Raw genomic sequence first — 8,916 nt, forward strand, 5'->3', positions numbered from 1 at the left:
TCCAGAATTATTATATGGGGGTAATACACACAATTACTAAAACATGTCGGGAGAGGTTATAGGTGTCTTTTAACCACCTCAGCCCCCATAGCTTAAACACCCTTAATGACCAGGCCACTTTTTACACTTCTGACCTACACTACTTTCACCGTTTATTGCTCGGTCATGCAACTTACCACCCAAATGAATTTTACCTCCTTTTCTTCTCACTAATAGAGCTTTCATTTGGTGGTATTTCATTGCTGCTGACATTTTTACTTTTTTTAGTTATTAATCGAAATTTAACGATTTTTTTGCAAAAAAATGACATTTTTCACTTTCAGTTGTAAAATTTTGCAAAAAAAAGACATCCATATATAAATTTTTCTCTAAATATATTGTTCTACATGTCTTTGATAAAAAAAAATGTTTGGGTAAATAAAAAATGGTTTGGGTAAAAGTTATAGCGTTTACAAACTATGGTACAAAAATGTGAATTTCGGCTTTTTGAAGCAGCTCTGACTTTCTGAGCACCTGTCATGTTTCCTGAGGTTCTACAATGCCCAGACAGTACAAACACCCCACAAATGACCCCATTTCGGAAAGTAGACACCCTAAGGTATTCGCTGATGGGCATAGTGAGTTCATAGAACTTTTTATTTTTTGTCACAAGTTAGCTGAAAATGATTATTATTTTTATTTTTTTTCTTACAAAGTCTCATAGTCCACTAACTTGTGACAAAAAATAAAAACTTCCATGAACTCACTATGCCCATCACGAAATACCTGGGGGTGTCTTCTTTCCAAAATGGGATCACTTGTGGGGTAGTTATACTGCCCTGGCATTTTAGGGGCCCGAATGCGTGAGAAGTAGTTTGAAATCAAAATGTGTAAAAAATGGCCGGTGAAATCCGAAAGGTGCTCTTTGGAATGTGGGCCCCTTTGCCCACCTAGGCTGCAAAAAAGTGTCACACATCTGGTATTGCCGTACTCAGGAGAAGTTGGGCAATGTGTTTTGGGGTGTCATTTTACATAGAGAAATATCTTGGCAAAAGATAACTTTTCCCATTTTTTTTATACAAAGTTGGCATTTGACCAAGATATTTATCTCACCCAGCATGGGTATATGTAAAATGACACCCCAAAACACATTGCCCAACTTCTCCTGTGTGACACTTTTTTGCAGCCTAGGTGGGCAAAGGGGCCCACATTCCAAAGAGCACCTTTAGGATTTCACAGGTCATTTTTTACACATTTTTATTTCAAACTACTTTCCACACATTAGGGCCCCTAGAATGCCAGGGCAGTATAACTACCCCACAAGTGACCCCATTTTGGAAAGAAGACACCCCAAGGTATTCCGTGAGGGGCATGGCGAGTTCCTAGAATTTTTTATTTTTTGTCACAAGTTAGCGGAAAATGATGATTTTTTATTTTATTTTTTCTTCTTACAAAGTCTCATATTCCACTAACTTGTGACAAAAAATAAAAACTTCCATGAACTCACTATGCCCATCACGAAATACCTTTTTTACATATACCCATGCTGGGTGAGATAAATATCTCGGTCAAATGCCAACTTCTGACGGAGAATGAGTATAACTTCATACTGAACAAATATCCCAGGATACCGGTATTCTATTGCATACCGAAAGTGCACAAGGATATGAATAATCCCCCAGGTCGCCCCATAGTTTCAGGGATAGAGTCCTTGACGTGCAATCTTTCTAAATACATTGACGTACTACTACAGCCAACAGTCAAAAAAATTGCTTCATACACCAAAGACTCGACACAAATAATAAAAACTGTAGAAAATATGGCATTCGAGGAGGACTGGTGGATGGGCACACTGGATGTCCAATCCTTATATACAATTATTAACCACGAGCAAGGAAAACGAGCAATTGAGTCCCAACTAAAACAAGAAGGTAGGCTAAAGGAGGAGCAGATCAATTTTTTAATACAAAGTATAGATTTTATATTAACACACAATTATTTTAACTTTGAAACAGATTTTTATCTCCAAACCCAGGGCACAGCCAGGGGCACCAGGTTCGCCCCCAGTTATGCAAATTTATTTATGGCGGATTGGGAGGAACGAAATATTACCCCCCGACTGGGGGTGGACCTGGTGCTATGGCAAAGATATATAGATGACGTGCTCTTCATTTGGAAATCGGGTAGAGAATCTTTAGAGAATTTTTTAGGGGCTATTAATCATAATGATCTTAATTTGAAATTTACTCACAATATTAGTAACGAGACGTTAGAATTTTTAGATCTAAAACTTTTTATAGAGGAGAGGACAGTTAAAAGTTGTACTTTTATGAAACCCACTATGAGAAACAGTTATATACTGTACAACAGCTGTCACTTACCTAGCTGGTTGATAAATATACCGCAAGGCCAGTTCCAAAGAATAAAGCGAAATTGCACACTAGAAAATCAATTTGAAGAGGAAGCCAATAAGATGAAAAAGGCATTTTTAGATAAAAATTATCCAGAGGAATTAATTACTGGATCCCTGAATAAAGTAAGAAAAGATAATAGGGAGGCATTGGAATTTATTACAAAAGGATAAAACGATAGGCCCCCTAATCCCAACTAAACCTCGGATAACCTTTACTAAAGCTCCCAATTTAGGGAATAAGGTGGCCCCAACAGTCAAAAGAGGAAATCAAGGAAGTACCTCCTTGCAAAATTGGTTGAATATGGAGGGTTTCCATAGATGCGGAAAATGGGGAAATTGTAGGATCACCTCTTTTCCCCGGAAAACAAAAGAAATCACCTCATCGGTCAATAAACACAAACACATAATAAATGACTTTTGAACATGCAACTCTGACAATGTCATATATATCATCGAGCGCCCATGTGGACGCCAATATGTTGGGAGAACGAAAAGACTTCTAAAAAAACGTATCTCAGAACATATTACTAATATTAAAAAGGGCCTAGAAACCCATACACTGTCCAAACATTTCAAATTAATGCATGATCAAAACCCGACAGGCTTGAAATTTGCGGCAATTGACAAAGTAGAGAAAGGATGGAGGGGAGGGGACCACATAAGTAAAATGTCCAGACTAGAGTCCCAACGAATATATGAACTGAATACTTTGATGCCAGGTGGATTGAATGCAGAATTCGAGTTATTCGGATTCTTGTAAATTGGTGGATGTCCCCCGTGGACGGCAAAACCCCTGCAGGTTTTTCTCTTTCCTGGGGGGTTCGGCCCTTCGTGGGGGACCTCCACCCAACATCTTATTCCCCATTTTTTGGGAAGTCTCAATCCACCCTGGTTTCCAAATGATGAAGAAGAATGGAAGTGTTTTTAGTTAAATTAATTAATAAATTATATATTTTAAAATAACAAATATAAAAGTTTTTTCAGTTGGGAAAGTTTTTTTCGTTGGGAATGATGCACATGGTCCCCATAGGAAGTTTTATCAGTGGGATATGGAAGATGAAATGAAGTGATATGAAACTATCACTATATTTGGTTACTAAGGGGTTAATGCCCTAATCCCTGGGAATGACATGGGTCATCTGACTATCCCATTGTTGGTGTATTTTATTTTATTTTATTTTATTCTATATTTACAAACTGCAGTCACATGCAAATGACAGGGGATAACAAAGAATGATCGCTATTTAATTTGTTATTTATAACCCCCCGACTATTAAATCAATACCGCATAGATACCGCAAGAGACTTTTTGAAAATAAATAAAGCCAATGAAATATACATATTTTTTGGTGTAAAACAAAAGAAGTAAATCAAATATAACAATCTCATATAGGAATATATTACATATAGGAACCGGCGAATATTAATGTGCATTAAGTAGCATGTTAGTTGGAATTTAAGTTTTATTATGGATAATTGGGTTGAACTGAATGGAATGGACTTTACTCCGTATCAGTCTTTGAGTAAAATGAGGAGGATCATCATGTGTTTGAATAATTACAATTTGTATGGCATTATAAAAGCAGACACTTGCGGGGGAGTCACTACCACTGAAGAAGGGGCAAGTACCCCGAAATGCGTTTGGTGAAGAAGACCCCCAGAGTAATCTCAAGAAGTACATGCTGGAATTATCAAAAGCTGTGCGGTAATTCAAACCCATTGAGGATTCTGTGTCTTACCAAACCCTGACACGCCGGCGGTTACAAGCGCAACACATGAGGATATACAGGAGTGTGTCGCAGATCAGCCGACGTGGGGAAAAAGCAACTTTGAGTCCCAGTGCTGACCGGCTCTTTGCCACTATGGAGCGATAGCCAGAGGACTGTAAGGACACGGGAAGAAAGGCACAGCATCACCCAGCTACTACAGGAGTAGCCTAGAACGTTATTGGCCTCCAAGTCTACCAGCACAAAAGAACCACACTGCACAGTGAGTATAAGCGGGACGCCGCGAGTACACTCACTTAAGTAAAGTGTTCTGACCACAGTATTTTTTACTCTCCTCCAACGAGTTAGGACTGCGAACTCTATATGACTTTGTGAGGCTAGTCATTAACCTAAGCCACCAGTCGGGATATCCAGTTTTTTCGCTGTACATGGACTGATCCCTTTCCATCTTCAGCCCCAACACGGCTGGCTATATTTATTAGATCTATTTATTGCCAATAATTTAATATTTATTTTATCCCAATTCACTTAATAATAGGTTTTATTGTGTTAATGTGCTCATATACTAACTGATTGTATTTTATATGCGTTCTTAGAGTAATTGAGTGTATTTTATCTTATATGTCTATTAATAAAAAGTATGATTCTGCATAAGTGAGTGTGCCCAGTATACTTTTTTATCATTATTTATACACTTTTAGAGGAAGGGCGGATCCTCTTTACCAAATGCCAACTTTGTATAAAAAAATGGGAAAAGTTTTCTTTTGCCAAGATATTTCTCTGATTCTCTTTATGTATTTAAAAGTTTCTATCATATCCCCTCTGTCTCGTCTTTCTTCCAAGCTATACATGTTAAGGTCCTTTAATCTTGCAGTACGCAGCCCTGCAGGGTGAGCGAATGTGAGGTCACAGGGGTAGTTAACAAACCGAGGGTTGTTCTTGGTACTCACAGTTTTTATATACCCTGGGCAGGTGTACAGCAGTGATGGAGAGGCTGGCACATGGATCCTCTGGGGCACTCTCTGTGTATAGGGACCAGGCCAGGTGGTAGGTGAGGTGCCCTGGGTGTGGTGGGTTTAGTATGCCTGTGGCAAGATCCCTTATAGTTCGTGACGTTAGTGCCGGTAACGGTGGCACACCGATTTGTTGTAGGAATAATTGAGGTACACAAAGTTGCAGTGAACCAGAACTTTTTTTTACTGAACAGTCCAACTATATACAGTCTTCAGTTAGTTCCATATGTATAATGTTGAATACAGGCAGGCTTCATACAAATGGCAGGCAAAGTCTTTGCAAGATACTCAGAGGGAATAACACTTACAGATCAGGCCGTACTTTCCTCAGATCCTGTCTGGCTTTCACCAAGGCCCGCATGCCCTATTGCTGGCTTTATCCTTGGGTAGGGGAACCTTCCTCTGGTATATATCTTCTTGCTGTAATTATCCTTCTGCCCTTCAGCTTTCTATTTGGCTGGATAAAAGTGGCTCTGCACTGTACTTTTAAAGGTGCTAGATATCCTCAGGAGGCAACTTCTTCCCCTGGATTAACTTCTGAGCTTCTCTGGGTCAGGGACCTCAGGCAGGCTAGCCTGAGCTACTTAGCCTCCTGGCTTAGACTGAACTAACTCTTTCCTGTCTGGGCCTAATTATATATACTAGGGGGTTCCCTAGCTCCCTCTACATCCTAGAAAGGAGGAGCTAGACCCCTAACAGGCCTGGTACACAGGAGATAACATTAAATTATCCATTACAATGCAATATAAAATGCAATAGCACTTTCCCACAGGAGGTGGGGCAACATGACCGTTAGTAGTGCCCACCCTTACGTAGTGGGACACTACAATCTTTCCTGCCAAGTTTTATCCTGCAATCCATGTACCAGTTTAGTAGCTCTTCTCTGAACTCTCTCCAAAGTATCAATATCCTTCTGGAGATATGGTCTCCAGTACTGAGCACAATACTCCCAAATGAGGTCTCACTTGTGCTCTGTAGAGCGGCATGAGCACCTCCCCCTTTCTACTGGTAATTCCTCTCCCTATACACCCAAGCATTCTGCTAGCATTTGTCTGCTTACCTTTAAGTCTTCTGAAATAATGACCCCTAAATCCCTTTCCTCAGATACTGAGGTTAGGATTGTATCACTGATTTTATATTCTCCTCTTGGGTTTTTACGCCCCAGGTGCATTATCTTGCACTTATCAACATAAAATTTTAGTTGCCAGATTTTTGACCATTCATCTAGTTTTCCCAAATCCTTTTCCATTTGGTGTACCCCTCCAGGAACATCAACCCTGTTACAAATCTTTGTGTCATTAGCCAAAAGACACACCTTACCATCAAGGCCTTCTGCAATTTCGCTGATAAAGATTCATAGTCTTGTCATAAGACTATGAAACCAATAACATATAAAGCATCATCAATCCTTACATAAAGATTCACTACCATGAGACTACATGACAATAAATCCACATGAACTCCAAAATGAGACACTGTACACCTCCAGGAATACCTATAATAAAAAGAAAACTTTAAACCACATCACCTGTATAGAAGGGGGGAGGGTTCGGGTGGCAAGGGAAATGTTTAGGGAAAGTATTATTGCACTGTTTATATGTGTTTTATCTTTGTTTTCACTGCACATATCTGTCAAAAAGAAATATTACCTGTAATTTGATCCAATATGTACCTTTGAATGTAAATGTGCTAATTATATCAAAACCTAATAAAATGTATTTTTAAACAAACTATGAAACCAATAGATGGCGCTGTTCATAAATCATGAACAGCGCCATCTATTGGATTCATAGGCTTGTCATAAGACAATGAAACCAATAGATGGTGCTGTTTATGAGTCATGAACAGCGCCATCTATTGGATTCATAGTCTTTTTATAAGACTATGAATCGAATAAATGGCACTGTTCATGAGTAGTGTTGATCGCAAATTTTTATCACAAATTTTCCATGCAAATGGTGTTTCAGCTGATAAACAATTTCAGCTAATTTGCATATGCCCACGGTTATGCAAATGAATTTACATGACAAAACTGTATAGAAAGGTTATTGAATATTATGTTACGACAATCAGAAAACCTTTTGTCACCCTAATGATAATGATCTAGGTGTGCAGGTCCACCCAAGCCAGTTACAACATGAAGCAACTTTGAGGTTTACTGCCTCTCAGTCAGATGAGAGCTGGTTTTAAATGTTTCATAGTGCACACGGCTGCCATTGTAAGGTGTCTCATGGATAGATTGTTGGCTTGCACATACCCAGCATTTGGCATATAGCCTTTGTGTGGTTGTCTATTGTATGTCATAGGCAATGGGAGTCCAAGATGCATCCAGATATCCTTCCCATGCTGTTTTCATACCGTTTTGGTGGTGTTTCCATCAATTTCTAACCTTTTTCTGTGAACCAGACACCCTCTCTTCTACAGAGCACGGGGTGCCTGGTTTAATGCTCATGTCTCCCATTGATTTTCATTACAGAGATCACCAGATCCATCATATTAAGTGGCCCCTATGTCAAGTTCCCTCTCTTTTACAAGATTTAAGGGGATGTGGCGGGGAAGACCTAAGCCGGTTATCCATCTATTATAAAAGAGAGTGAACTGTTGGGGAACATTATAATAATACAAGGGAATAATAATACTGTAGGTATTAATGAGAGGTGGCATTATAAATGCAGGAGGGTACTGCTTGGGGGCATTAAACATACTGGGGACAGTACAGGGGTGCAAATGATAAATACTAGGGCATTAAATATAGGTGGCACTACTGAGGGACTTTTTAATCCTTGTGCTCATTAACCATATGAGTGGCACTACTAGGGTATTATAACTGCATTATTACTACATGGGTACTATGGGGGCATTATTATTGGGCACAATATGCAGGGCATTGCTACTAATAGGGGGCACTCTTGGAGAGCGTTATAACTATTGAGGGCACTGTAGGGGGCCCTACTACTAATAATGACAGTCTGGGATAGAGTTATTTCTATTGGTGGGACTTTTTGGAGCATTTTGGGGACTATATGGCACTGTATATTTTTGCAGTATAGTATTTGGGGGCATTGGGAAGCACAGCAGGTACAGTATTGGGGTAGAAGCAGGATAGCACTGTTGCAGAACTAGGAGAGGGAGAATGATGGAAAAGTGAGGAATTTAAGATGTCTGTGTGTCAAACTCTGCAGACGTGGCTGAAATACTTTGTCATGGCAGTCTGGACAAATGGAGAAGATGAGGAAAGGGAACATCTATATCTGGGGAGCCATCACTGGATGTAAAAGGTATGTGGTGCTGTATGTAATGTTCAATTCAAATATTCCTTTATTAGTGGGGCTGAAAGGAGAGGTTGGACTGAGAATTTGGCATGGTGGTGGGGACGCCACTTCAGCTTTTACCTCAGGCAGCAGAAAGCTAGAACTGACCCAGGCTGTAACTTTAAACTGTATCTGCGGCCTAAGAATGCAGTTACTGTTGTGGACAGATAGGGAACCGCTGCTGGAAATAGGGATTTCCTTCTGGCTGTCTTGATTAGGGCCTCTAGACATAATTTTGTAGTGGGCTCCAGAAATGCCAAGCCCGCCCCTGTGTGCCTATTGGAACTCTTGCCATAATATGGGAGCAGTCATCTCATGCTCGCACAGTGCCGCCCTTGTTCCACTCTGTAGCTCTCAGTGCTCCATTTTACATTCCAATAAAAATTCTTTTGCAAGTCAGGACTCTGACTGCAGCAGTAAAATTTGGAAATCTAGATTCAAAATGAGAAGACTGAGCACTCAGCAGGAGTCAT

The sequence above is a fragment of the Bufo bufo genome, chromosome 1 (genome assembly GCF_905171765.1).
Source record: "Bufo bufo chromosome 1, aBufBuf1.1, whole genome shotgun sequence".
NCBI lineage: Eukaryota > Metazoa > Chordata > Amphibia > Anura > Bufonidae > Bufo > Bufo bufo.